This window comes from Chiloscyllium plagiosum, unplaced genomic scaffold, assembly GCF_037043375.1.
Source record: "Chiloscyllium plagiosum isolate Xiang-an unplaced genomic scaffold, Cpla_swu_hap1 HiC_scaffold_30, whole genome shotgun sequence".
Classification (NCBI taxonomy): domain Eukaryota; kingdom Metazoa; phylum Chordata; class Chondrichthyes; order Orectolobiformes; family Hemiscylliidae; genus Chiloscyllium; species Chiloscyllium plagiosum.
The window spans coordinates 5,048,293-5,062,146 of NW_028270168.1; the positions used below are offsets into that span (position 1 = coordinate 5,048,293).

Below are 13,854 nucleotides of genomic sequence, written 5' to 3' on the forward strand. Positions count from 1 at the left end.
CCCATCCTCAAAGACAGTCCTGATATCTGATGCATTGCTCATTGCATCACCTATCCATTGCATCAGTGTGGGCTTTGTGTGACAGCAGTATCACCTCTGGGCGGACTGTCTAACTTGTATTTTCCAGGGAACAAGGCCATTATCCAAGATGAGTTGTTCACGTTTACTTGCTCCAGAACAAAGATATGTGTTTTGATGTGCATTCCTTTTCTGATAATGGTCACAGATTTGCATATCAGAATAATATATAAAATTAAAGCATGCAGCACAACTGTTTGGTGTATAAGTGACTGCATTCATAGGGGTATAGGGTCAGTTAGCTCAATTCACTGGACAGCTGGTTTGCAATGCAATGTTGCACAACAGTGTGGGTTCAGTTCCTGCACCAGCTGAGGTGACCATGAAAGACTCTCCTCCTCAATCTCTCTCTGTGCCTGAGGCATGGTGACCTTCAGGTTAAACTACCACCAGTTGTCTCTAGTAAGAGGACAGCCCTATGGTCTGGTAAGTCTGGTGACTTTACCTTTTTCGCATTCATAAACATAGTGGCAGTGTTCACTTTGTGGTAGAAAGTACTGTAGTAAACTTGCTGCTAGTCCTTGCTGAATTTTCTTATAGGTGGCTATACTTTGGAACAGAACTTTGGTTCCATTCTTAACTGTGGGCATTCATTTCAGGTAATTTTTGTAAATACATTTTTGCATCGGAGCAAGACCCAAAATTAGCAGCAAGATCAAGGCAAAGCACATTACTGCATCAGACCTGCTCTGTTTCTCTTGTCCAGATGTTCCTTGTTCAGCTTCATTCAGTGGAAAATACAATCTGTACAAAACCTTACAGTTTTGTTGTGTTGAAGTAACTACAAAAGATGGTCCCTGAATATCTTCCATTTTTCTTTTTTTCAAGCTGGCATGTTATAGAGCCCTTGTCTGTTAGAGTTAATTTATTTAGAACTTTATAACTAAATCTCTGCTGTAATTGGATTGATACGTGATTAAAGGTAGAATACTTTAGCAATGACAACAAAACATAAATTTTGCATGATACAGACAATTAGTCTATTATTACACTAATAATTATCTTGACAGTTTTCTGAGCAAATTCTCAAAGACTAAGCATTTTAAAATTAAGATATATGACTATTTGTCTTGAACACAAAAGTTAAATCAATAAACAAGTAAATACTCCTTATTAAATATAATATTATACTATTTTCCATAATGCTGTCTGAACACAGCAAGATTTCTAATAAAAGCTTGATTTTGTTTGGTGTAGTACAGTTATCAAAGTGCTTAATTGTTCAAGGAAGACTGACAATTTAATTTTACTGTGGCAATGAAACATATTATGTTTCTGTGTGGTATGAAACACCTAATAGAAAATTATGTGTTCTTAAAGTAATACCTCCATGGCTGGAAAGCTGAAACTGCTTCATAATTCAGAATCAAAAAGGGACAAGTCATTTCTATAACAACTTGTATTTGTCCATGCAGTAAATCTCTAGCTTTTCCTGGGTGTTTAGGAAGGGGCATTTATTGTAGACAAGAGACTGATATAATTTGTGTATTGTTAAAGACGAGATTATGCAACAGGCATTTTAGTTGCCTGTAGTAAGGCAACATTGGTCATTATTTAGTGCAGCAAAGTGAATTCTGGCAACTATAATTAGAATATAAGTTACTACATCCATTGCAACAACATTAATGAGGCTACATTCTAAATCAGGATACTATACAGAAAATCATATCCAGAAAGGAAATTTAGTGTTTCTATTTTTTCCATTCTGACATCTATTTCCACCTGCTTCCATGTATTTTTCTTCTAATGACAAGTTCATTTCAGAACCAATGGAGAATAATATTTTCAATAAATGGTAACTAGCTATGCCATAATTTTAGGACTATTTGAATGAACTTTTTTCCACTCTGTAGAGCCAAGAACAATCTTAACAAAATTTCCAAACTTCTCAAATCAATAATGTAGCAATTTTAGTTTAAACCATGATAAAGTACAGCTTTGTTACTGACAGTTAAAATTGGACATTTTGGGAACTATTTAACTTGATGTTGACAGTGAGGTTGAGCTCCACAGAGCTGACAGTATATTTTTGGAACCAAGGAAATGTTATTGGAAAATTACTGGGTTGAAGTGATTTTAAGTTAACATCTCTATAATCTTGATGGGAGGAGAGACAGAAATTAACTCAATATGTAAAGAAAAAATATGTTGAATAATTGTAGCTTGAGCCCAGAAGTGATTCCAGACAATTTGGGTTGAACTGTTGGGGTCTAGTTGGATCCTATATATAGAATAGGAGACATTAAATATTTCAAGTTACTTCTGTCAATGTATTTCTGTTCAATATGTGTGTTGCAATAAGTGTCAGCTATGATTCAGTTAATGAGACTCTCACTTATCAGTCAGAAAGGTCCAGGTTTAAGTCCTACTTGAGGAATTTGAATATCAAAACCAAGTTTCACTCTTTGTTGCGTTGCCGAGTGAGTGCTGCACTGCCAGAGGTGTTGCCCTTCAGATGAGATGCTAAGCTAAGGCCCAGGCTTTATTCTCCAGTGGTCTTTAAAGACTCCATGGTACTACTTCATGTAAGAGTAGATGAGTTCTCCCTGTATCCTGGCCAATATTCATTTCTCTATTAACATTATAAAAACAGGTCATCTGGTTAATATAATGTTGCAGTTTGTCGAGCTTCCTGTGTGCAATTTGGGTGCTGCATATCAGAAGCACTTCAGTAGACTGCTTCTGAGACCAGTAGTCATGAATGACATAAATGCAAGTCTGGCTTTACTGTTCTGTTTTGCCTGTTATTGTGATAGTAGCATGCAACATTGGATGCATGCAATTGTTGAAAATTAATCTTTGCTGCTTTTCCTGTCATGGGACACCATGCTATACAGTAAAATCATTAATTTTTTCAGGATGATTGGATCAAGGGTTTTGTGGAGCAATTAGGAACGCACATAGTCTGCATGAATTCATTGGAGAGTTTTGTTGTGAACTGACTTATTCAGGAAAACTGCATTTCGGCTTTAAAGAGTAATATTAAGATGGACTCCTGCAGAGACAATCACAAAGAGTTGTGGGAAGGTGAGCAGAAGGATGCAGACAGAGGAATTGCACTTTGAAAACTGCAGTGAAGAAGCTGTTGCTATATTCACATTTGAAAAAAAAATATGAAAAACTGGCTGCAAAATGCTGACTCTTCTCTCATACACAATCCATCTTTTAGACAGCTACAAAAATGAGGTTCTAGGATGCACTTACTCAGCTGGTACGTATAATGTTTGTACAGTGTAAATATAACTTCTGATTTTGTGATTTCATTTTATTGCTTTCGAAACAGTATGGTTCCTCTTTGGAAATTTAAAACTGCACTGTATAAAGCTTTCTAACATGTATTCCATTTAAGATACTGTAAAATTGTCACTGAATTTTCTTTTGCTAAAATGCCATTGTTCATTGTCTCTAGAGCTTACTTTTTACCATGAAGCATCAGTGAGCTTGCTGTCTCTAAGTTAGAAATTCTAAATGCCACTTGAAAGGTTTGTACTTAACATGGGGTATTGGATGGAGGAAACAAAATGCACTGTACATTTCCGATGACAGCAGTGGCAAAATTAGGGATAATTAGGGAAAAGAATCACACTAATTCTTCACTCATTTTTTCTTCAGAGTACAAGAATCGCACAAGAAACATGGTACTGATATGCCATACAGTGTGTATTTTGGCAGCTCTATAATTGCTTGGAGTCAGCTAAGATCGCTGAAATTGCAATGCTGTCAACAGCTCTTGATCCATTTTTTGTCACCTCATTATGCAGTGACAATACATGTTGTGTTATTATAAATACATATGTTTTTTTTAAAAGACTAAAATGTACAGTTTTTATAAACAGTATTTAACCAAGGATGGAGTAGATGTGTCATCAGGGCACCAGCAGTTTATGTTACTGTACAAACGTATCTGTAAATTCTTTATATCGATATAGCTAGTGCTTCAAATATGCACTGAAATGTTTGCCTGGGGAATGACAGAAAAGGTTATAACGTATTTAATGTATATAATGTTTTATTTAAGATGTGTTTTTATTGTATTCTGTACCTACCTGTAGTAATTGTTGTGAGGTTGCAAGATTGGTTTTTAGCACATTTTTTTGCCTTCATGCAGTGTGCACCCAAAGATATATCTTTGTAAAACAATTTCGTATGGACTTTTTATTTGTAAGATGCAGTATTATACGATGAATTTTGGAGTACAGATGATAATAAGCTCAGGGTGTCATTTCTGTTGACTTGCCTGATTTGATCTGTTTATTGAGTGGTTTGTGTGAAAAATATGAACATTTTTAACCATTTTTTAAACAAATCGTCTTCACATTACGTGTTCTTGAAGTTGTACTCAGTGACTGCCTGATTGTGTTTAGTTCAGTCCACATAAAATACAGAACCAGCATTACCATAGATGAGCTTTTCTCCTTGTTTCACCCCCTTCTTCCCTCATCTTTTCCAGATTTACGTTTTTGCTTACACACACAATAAATAATCTTCATTCATTGTCTACTGCCAACAGCACCCAAGATGAGAAGCGCACCTTTCTCCAGCTTTCACATTGGTACATAATGTGCTTACCTAAGTCAGGATCATCAGATGTAGAATATGAGGCTTTTGTGTTTGCTGCAGTCACTGAGCTTGTGCAGTAGTCTTCTTCATTAAACCATTGCAGCTGTTGTGACCTACTTAAGATAAAGTCTGATCATTAGTCTTATATTCAGTGTCCACATATCAGCAATCCGGGGGGGAAAAAGCCTAAATTCTCAAGAGTTATACTGATCCCTGGAATGGCACCACTGTCCTCTGAGGATGAAGACTAAGCTTATACTCTCTAAGTTTATAAGAATGAGAGATGATTTCATTGAAGCCCACACAATTCTTTCTGGGTTCAACAGGGGAGAGATGGAGGGTTTTCCCCTGGCTGGGTTAGTTAGAATCAGAGGATATAATCTCTGTGGATCAGGCCATTTAGGAACAAGAGGAGAAGGAAAGACTTCACTCAGAGTTTAGAGGGTCTTTGGAGTTATCTACTACAGAGTCTGAGAGGGCTCAGTTATTCGGTACCATCTTCAGTCAATTTCTCGACAATGAAAGTATTGAGGAATAAGAGGTAGTGCAGGAGAGATGAAGTTAGGATTAAAGATCAGCTGTGCTCTAGTTAAATGGTGAAACTGGCTCGATGAGCAAGATATTCCTCAGTATTCCACAGACATCTACAGGAGTCAAACTTTCAGGGCTTTTTGTGGTTTGCAGACAAAAATTCTGCAATTGGCTTGGTCGGTTCTGCTCCATGGAACTCTTAATTTTACAAGATTGAGAGATTCTAAAGTGGAAATCAGGAGACCCTGGGCCTGTGACAGCAGAAGCTCAGCTGCTGGAATGTTTTGGAGGTTGTTTTTCTTCCATTTTACTGAACTATAAATTATCGCACCTCTATGCCACTCTGTCTGACTAATGGGGAATGAGATCTCGCCGACTGAGAGGACGGTAACTGTTCTATGGTCTTGTTATTTGGTGCTGATATAGAGCAGTCTGCAGGTGTTTTTCATGGCAGTCAATCATTGGTTTGCAAAATGTTACACCTTGGCCATTCTCCTCCAAGCATTGTGTACCTCTTGCTCATGATCTGATGTTTCTTAGCAAAATCAAATGTTGGGAGAAGTGTACCTTACCTCCCTTGTAGCAAAATCACTTTCTTTGATTTGAACTACTTTCAAAGTGGGTACATTAGCTGATTTAAAAACATAAGAACCTTGTCTTCTGAACCTGTCAGACAATTTTTTAAAAAGGTGAAAAATTTGCTAAAGAAGGAGTTTTAGCCCTAAATCAATAACTAATGTGTCGGCATTAGATTAATAGTTGTCACTTTTCCTCCAAATCCGAAGGCACTGGGTTTAAACCCAGGCCAGAGATTTGGACACAAAATTGAACCTAACTGTATGGTCTATTACTAGGAGCAGGCTGCACAGTGAAAAATGTCATCTTTGAATGAGACTTTAAACCACGGTTCCATTTGCTATCTCCAACAAATATAAGATATCCCACAGTACTATTTGAAACAAAGAGATTTCTCTGTCCAAACTGATGTTTATTCCTCAACCAAGTAATAATTGTGGCAAATTAGCTGCTTTGATGTCCCAACATTTATCCTGAGATTGTGAATGGAAATATATAAAAGCCAGTTCTTTCCAGACAAAATAATGGAATCCATTCCAAAGATTCAGTTGGAGAAGTAATTATGAAGGAAAACCTAATTGATGTGATTTAAAAATACATCTCACCAGGCAGACTCGTTCAACAGCTTTTGAAGATGTTCCAAATAATGTGGCTATTGGAACTCCAGATGGTGGAATTTTATAAAAGCAAAATACCGCAGATGCTGGAAATCTGAAATACAAATGGGAATTCAACAGGTCTGGCAGCATCTGTGGAGAGAGAAACTTAACATTTCTTGTCTGATATGATGCTTTGGAGCTGCAAACTTTGACTCAGAAGATATTTGACAAAGTTCCATTTGAAAGGCTTTTAACTTGCCTGGAGCAGGGAACTGGTGATGGCAACAAAACTATCAACTTCCATTTATATAACATCCTTGGTACAGAAAAAAAGTCTTAGACACTTGTAAACTAGGTACAAATGATAACTTATGGAACCTATTTGCAGAATGTGTCAGAATCTTCCACACACATGTCATCTACTGCCTCTGTTGCTCCCGATGTGGTCTCCTCTACATTGCCGAGACAGGACACTTATTTGTGGAACATTTCAGAGAACATCTCCAGGACACATGCATGAAACAACCCCACTACCCTGTGGCTGAACACTTTAATTCCCCCTCCCACTCCCCAGAGACATACAACTCCTCTGCTTCCTCCACCACCAAACCCTAAACATCTGACACCTGGAGGAAGAACTCCTCTTCTTCCACCTTGGGGCCCTTCAGCCACATGGATTAATTTGGATTTCATCAGTTTCCTCATTTCTCCTCCCCCCACCTTATCCCAAATCCAACCTTCCAACTTGGCACTACCCTCTTGATCTGTCCTACCTGTCCATCTTCCTTCCCACCTATCCACTCCTCCGTCCTGTCTGACCTATCACCATCACTCCCAACTTCATCTACCCATTGCAGCTACTTTCACCCCAGCTTCACCCCTCCCATTGATCACTCAGCACCCTTGGGCCACAAGCCTCATTCCTGATGAAGAGCTTATGCTGTCCTGCTTTGGATGCTGACTGACCGGCTGTGCTTTTCCAGTGCCACACTCTTCGACAAATGATAACTGTTGAGTGATATCTGACAGGGATCAATATTTGGACTTCTGTTTCTTATCTGCATACATGATCCGAAAATTAAAATCATTGGTTACCTTGTCAGATTTCCAAGAATGTTGGACATTAAGGACACAAAAACTTATATCCAAATTGCATTTGGGCCAGCAATGAAGAAGTGATCATGATAACAGATGGATTGTAAAATGTACATCACTTGGAGTTGCAGTGTTTTTTTTCTCGGCTTTCAAAACAAAGTTCTTTCTTGCCCTTTCAAATTGGCACAAGTTTCAATTCCTGAACTGATTAATTTCAATGATTATCCCACTTCTTTCAGATTTCTTTTTACCTCCAACTTGTTGGTTTCCTCAAAGGAATAGGAACCAGTTACTTTCCCAAAAGGTGTTTGCATTTGGTCAAGGCCAAGTAGTTAAGGGAATGGATTTAGCTGTGTTCAAGTCCTCCTCCATCAGTAGTGTCTCATCACGGGTCAAAGAGAGTTGTGGGCGACTGGTGAGCGAGTTAGGCCATTGCTCACCAGGAGTTACTGTAGGATATAATGTTGATTTTTTTTTTAATTTCCCACTTAGGAAAATGTCAGCCTTTCATTGACTAAGGTCCTCCCTTCAATTTTGATGCATGATTCCTATGAAGCATTCTTTTAAAGTTGAGATTTGTTTCATTGCTAATTTGTATGGGATCTGTCTGCACATGGCTTTCCCTTTAATGATTAAAGGAGCACAGAATTATTCTTAAAATTCTACATCAGGTGCAAAACAACTTCCAGGAAAAATAAAAGCCACTTACACAGCTCCTTGAATGTACTAAAACACCCCAAGGCCCTTTCGCAATCAGTTTCTTTAATTTCACAATTGAGGAAAATAATTTCAATTATAAATTTATTCATGGTATTAATTGGCTAACGATTTTAAAAAATATTTCTAGAACTTATTAAAACTCATTGTAAAGTTTCAGACATGCAGATTGTTACCCGTAGATCTTCCTTTGGTTGGGAAGCAATCAAAATTCACATCACGATTCAGTCAGTAACTTATTAAATGAGAAGACTGCTTCTTTTTGTGGATGCAATGAAGTAACTTCCTCTACTCCTGTTTGCAATTAAAAGCCATAATTTTAAGATTCACACGTGATCGAGGGAAAGTGTATATAATCGCTTTGCTGATAATAATGTGATTCTGTGAAGATAAGAACTGATAATTCTCCCCTGTTTTTATTTAATTGAGAATGAATCCTGCACATGAGTGCAGTGTATATAGAGTCAAACAGAACCTTCGGTCCAACTCTTCCATGCCAGCCAGATATCCTAAACTGCCCTAGTCCTATTTATCACCATTCTTGTTTGTGTAAACATTCAGATGCCTTTAAATGTTATAATTGTACCCACCTCCACCACTTCCTCTGGCAGCTCATTCCATACACGCACCACCCACTGTGAGAAAATGTTGCCCCTCTGGTCCCTTTTAAATCTTGCCCCATCTCACCTTAAAGCTATGCCTGTTAGCTTTGGACTCCCTTAGCCTGGGAAAAAGACCTTGGCTACTCACCCTATCTGTGCCCCTCCTGATTTTATAAACTTGTGTAAGGCAGGATAGCTCAGTGGTTAGCACTCCTGCCTCTCAGCGCTAGGGACCTGGGTTCAATTGCAACCCAAAGTGACTGTGTGGAGCTTGCACATTCTCCCCACGTCATAGGGTCATACTCGTGTACAGCACGGAAACAGACCCTTCGGTCCAACTTATTCATGACATCCCAACCCAATCTAGTCCCACCTGCCAGCATCCGGCCCATATCCCTCGAAACCCTTCCTATCCATATACCCATCCAAATGCCTTTTAAATGTTGTAATTGTACCAGCCTCCACCACTTCCTCTGGCAACTCATTCCATACACACTACCCTCTGCATGAAAATGTTGCCCCATAGGTTTCTCTTATATCTTTCCCCTCTCACCCTAAACCTATGCCCTCTAGTTCTGGACTCCCCCACTCCTGGGAAAAGACTTTGTCTATTTATCCTATCCATGACCCTTATGATTTTATAAACCTCTATAAGGTCACCCCTCGGCCTCCGACGCTCCTGGGAAAACAGCCCCAGCCTGTTCACCCTCTCCCTGTAGCTCAAATCCTCCAACCCTGGCAACATCCTTGTAAATTTTTTCTGAACCCTTTCAAGTTTCACAACATCTTTCCAATAGGAAGGAGACCAGAATTGCACGCAATATTCCAACAGTGGCCTAATCAATGTCCTGTACAGCTGCAACATGACCTCCCAACTCCTGTACTCAGTACTCTGACCAATAAAGGAAAGCATACCAAACGCCTTCTTCACTGTCCTATCTACCTGCGACTCCACTTTCAAGGAGCTATGGCCCTGCATCTCCCAGACCCAGTGCTCTAGGGTTCCATCTTTTGATTCACATCCAAGTTATAAACCCTTTAAATTGTTTAACAAAATCCAAGCATAACATACTGCAGAGTACTAATGCTGTTCCCCACACATGCTGCTATCACAGCATTTGGGAGAAATGTCTACTCACCAGACTAGTTTATTTCAACAGAGCACTTTCCTGATTTTTGCTGCAGGTGAAATGATCCATTGAACAAAGGTATAATACAGTGCAATTAACTGTACGTCACACACTTAACTGCTGTCTGTAGTTCTCTCGTTTTCTCTCTGAAGATTACTTAGACAGCAGCAGAATGCTCTTTTTATATGTAGATGCAGTAGGTTCCATGTATTCTTTCGTATCCTATAGGCTTCACTGGTATTGTTGGCATTGTCACCCATCCCTTGAACTGAGCTGTTTGCAAAGCCAGTACTTTGGGTCTGGAGTCGCATGTAGGCCAGACCGGGTGAGGATGGTAAATGTCCTTCTCTAAAGAGCTTCAGTGAACAAATTGGGTTTTTACGACAATTGACAATATTCACAAAATCAAGACAAGCTCTTAATTCCAGATTTTTTTCTTAAGTTCACTCGTGCATCGGGGGTCGCTGGCTGGGTCCAGTATTTATTGCCTGTCCCTAGCTGCCTGTTGGGAAGGTGGGGGTGAGCTGCCTTCTTGAACCGCTGCAGTCCACCTGCTGTAGGTAGACCCTCACTTCCCTTAGGGAAGGAATTGTATTGATTTAATTTAAATTCCTGCTGCCATGGTTGAATGTAAACCAATGTCTCCAGACCCATTAACTTGACTCTCTGGATAACTAGCACAGCGACATTACTACATTGCAACACCTGCTCCAAAAGTTGCTCCCGATTGTGTGTTGTTACCCCATTCACCCGCCCTCCACTCTAGCTTTGCGGCTGTAACAGTGCTGGTTCATGCACTGAACATCAGTACCTTTGCCTCAATGTGGATTGTGTCTGGTGTCAACAGAGTGACATATGACCTGTTCACCACTGCTGTTCCATTTTCCAACTCAGTCTCCTGTCCCACACCACATCTTCTCTCACCCACATGCTCACAGCTCCTCCCCCTGAGCCCTCAGTCAGCGAGAGTTCAGGAGAGGGAGGCAGGGACCAGCAGACGTCATGAGTGAGGTGTAGGTAGAAGGGGCTAGCATATTTGTTTTATATTTTAAAAATTATTTTAAATGTCATTTTGTTTACTCATATAGGTATTTAGGAATGCGAAGTATTTCAACTTAGATCTGCAAGGTACGATGTTTTGATTTTTTTTCTAGCAAGAGAGCCTACTGAACTAATCTAACAGCTTTTACCTTGGTTCTACTGGGAAAATCTGATTCACTTAAAATTTTTTCACTTAAAGATGCATTTCCCAGGAACGCAACTACAGAGTTAAATGAGGAATTGCTGTGCTGTTCCAACATTCAATCCACTCCAGCTTCTGGCAAGAGGAATAGAAAATTCAACAGTGCAAGTTGGTCTTTGGGTTATAACAATTTTTTTTTGGATTTAAAGTTCTTGGAGATGCTGTCACCCATTGGCTTGATTACATGTTGTGTGGATACTGCTGCAAAGTTTACCCCTATCTCAACCAGATATACCATAATTTCATCAAGGAACATCAACATGGAATGTTTGGACAGCCTCTTAAAAGGAGTAAAGGTACGTTAATGTGGAAGATATGAGAGAAATCTCTATGTGAAAACACTGGCTAAACAAGAAATGATGGCTAAATGATTTTCTGTGTTTGTACTTGCTGAATTCTGTTTGATAAAAGAATTGCCTTTTCCAGCAATAGAAATCGTACCTTGGATTGGAAAATACATTTCATGGGAAGCCCATACAATAAAAAGATTAGTGTCGATGAAAATAAACACGGGGAAATTTTGAGTGTAAAGCTACTAAATATTCTTTCTGAAAACAAAATGGTTTACATTCTTAATGTATAAAATAAATAAAAATTCTAAAGCCATCCAGGACTTGAAGTTAAACAGTTAATCGTATACAGAGCAAAATTATTGAAACAAGTCATATTTAACAACGTTTTTTAAGCTAAATTTAAAAATATCTCTGAAATGGCATCATTGTTCTTACAGCAAGTTGCCAAACATTGTGGGATTTAGAATTGTAAATATTATTTATTTATGGGGTTGGAATCCCATTTTGCACAGAACAGAATATCTTTTTATCAGACAAAAAGTAACAAGGAAAGAGACACAAGAGGTCAACGATAACATTTTACTCTGCTGTTTTTAACCCTTCGCTATTTGAGACAAAGAGGTTTGGATTATTGATGTTTTAGATGAGCACCATCCAAATCTCACATTTTACCAGCCATCAGAGAAATGGGATAAGTATCTGTTGAAAAAAGTAATTCTTGGCTAAAAGTCTTCATGCTTTGACAATCAAGTAAAAACTCAAAACAGCAATAAGTTGTTCTTGGTCAAAATCATTCAGTTTAGCCTTCATATATATGTACCTTATTTCTATTATGTTCACCATGTTAATAAAGAAACCTGTTTGCTGAATGTTTTGTCTTCTGCATATTGCTAAACCAACTGAAAATGACTAAATTATCTCGCCTGTTACAGCAAGATAAACATCAACAGGCTTTATGGTCACACAACAATCAATATACTCTTCCATATTCACCATTATTTTGTTATAACGAAAGACTGGTAAATCTGAAAACAGATTGAAAGATATTGTTTGATTGTTGATTGCACTTGGTTCATGATCTTCCGTCAGAATCTTTGCATCCTTGGCAGTAAGGACACAACTGAACTATCATGCATGTGATATAATTTAACTGTTGTGAGTGCTGAATTAAAAGGGGTTATTTTACAGCATGTGCATAAGATACATAATAAACCAGTTATTCTGTGCCTGGTGAGTCAGATGAAAATGCAGAAACCAGACTTTTTTTTCACTTTAAAGCTCTATGTTTGAATCGATTCCATGTTTTGGGTCAATGTCTCCTTTATCTAATAGTTCAAAAGGAGCTGAATGAATCTGGGCTATCTTGTTTTTTAGTTACTGTGTATTGTGACATCTCACTGCATTAGAATTTTTGAGCACCTCTGAGCCCTTCAGCAATTTTTGTTACATTATTTTCGCTGCTAGTAATGTCTCTTAAAATAGTCCCTTGGACCAGTTAGGTGATCTCATCAGCAAGTTGGCAAGCATCTGCAGTGACAAAATGAAGATTTTTATCTTACAATTTAGTGGAATATTGGCTTCTGACAAGGTGCATTGGGGATTTAAAAGCAAGTTTAACACAAATTCTGAGTGAACTTAACTTTATACATTTGTATTGTCAGTTGGTCTGAAGTCTGTTTTCCATGGATAAGTAAAGTAATTCAAATATAAACATTAGATGTGATTAATTGAAATGTGCTTCTGATCCTTCCATATTGTTCAACGTCAGGCAGTCCCATTTGTTATCCTAAGTTAATGTATTAGTCGGTCTTTTTCAGACCATCTAGTCTACCAGAAGTCTCTGAAGAGACCCTGTTTAGGCTAGATAAATTCTGTACTTACAAGAGAGGAAAACATTCCATGTCAAAGAAATACACTGCTTTCAGTTTAATGGTGTGGTTGTAATCTATTATTTTCTATTACAGGCTTAAAAAGGCTTCTGTAAATGTGCATGGTTTGATACTGTTACTATTTACTTATTATTTAATTGTTTAATGAACTTGCTTGGTTGTTAAATCCTAATACAACATCTGGTGTAATGTCATATTGCAACCTACAAAAGAATAAACAGAACCTTGAACACATCAGATGGAACAATTGGTTAAAATAATATGAATCAAGATGTGTGTACATTACTGAGGCAAACTATTGATTTCATCAAAAGACCATAAGACATAGGAGCAATGTTTTAATTTCTCTCTGGCCAAAGGGGAGGTGCCAGAGGACTGGAAACCAGCTAGCGTGGTTCCACTTTTCAAGAAAGCTGGTAGAGATAGACCAAACAATTACTGACTAGTGAGTCTCACTTCAGTGGTAGGGAAACTGTTGAAGAAAATTCTGAAGGACAGAATTAATCTCCACTTGAAGGAGCAAGGTTTGATCAGGAATGAT

General features: G+C 38.3%; 1 protein-coding gene across 10 annotated transcripts in view; it reads left to right on the top strand.

The window, feature by feature from the left end:
* Window positions 1–13,854, top strand: part of ahdc1 (AT-hook DNA binding motif containing 1) — a 187,876-nt gene that overhangs the window by 150,901 nt on the left and 23,121 nt on the right. For 6 of the 10 annotated variants that reach the window (XM_087976684.1, XM_087976693.1, XM_087976683.1 and 3 more), the window contains 3 exons: window positions 2,937–10,213; window positions 10,977–11,016; window positions 11,129–12,291. The gene's annotated coding sequence lies outside the window, so the exon portion shown is untranslated. Of the gene's footprint in view, window positions 1–2,936; window positions 10,214–10,976; window positions 11,017–11,128; window positions 12,292–13,854 lie in introns of those variants that run through there. The other 4 variants (XM_087976685.1, XM_087976687.1, XM_087976688.1 and 1 more) reach the window with 4 other exon arrangements.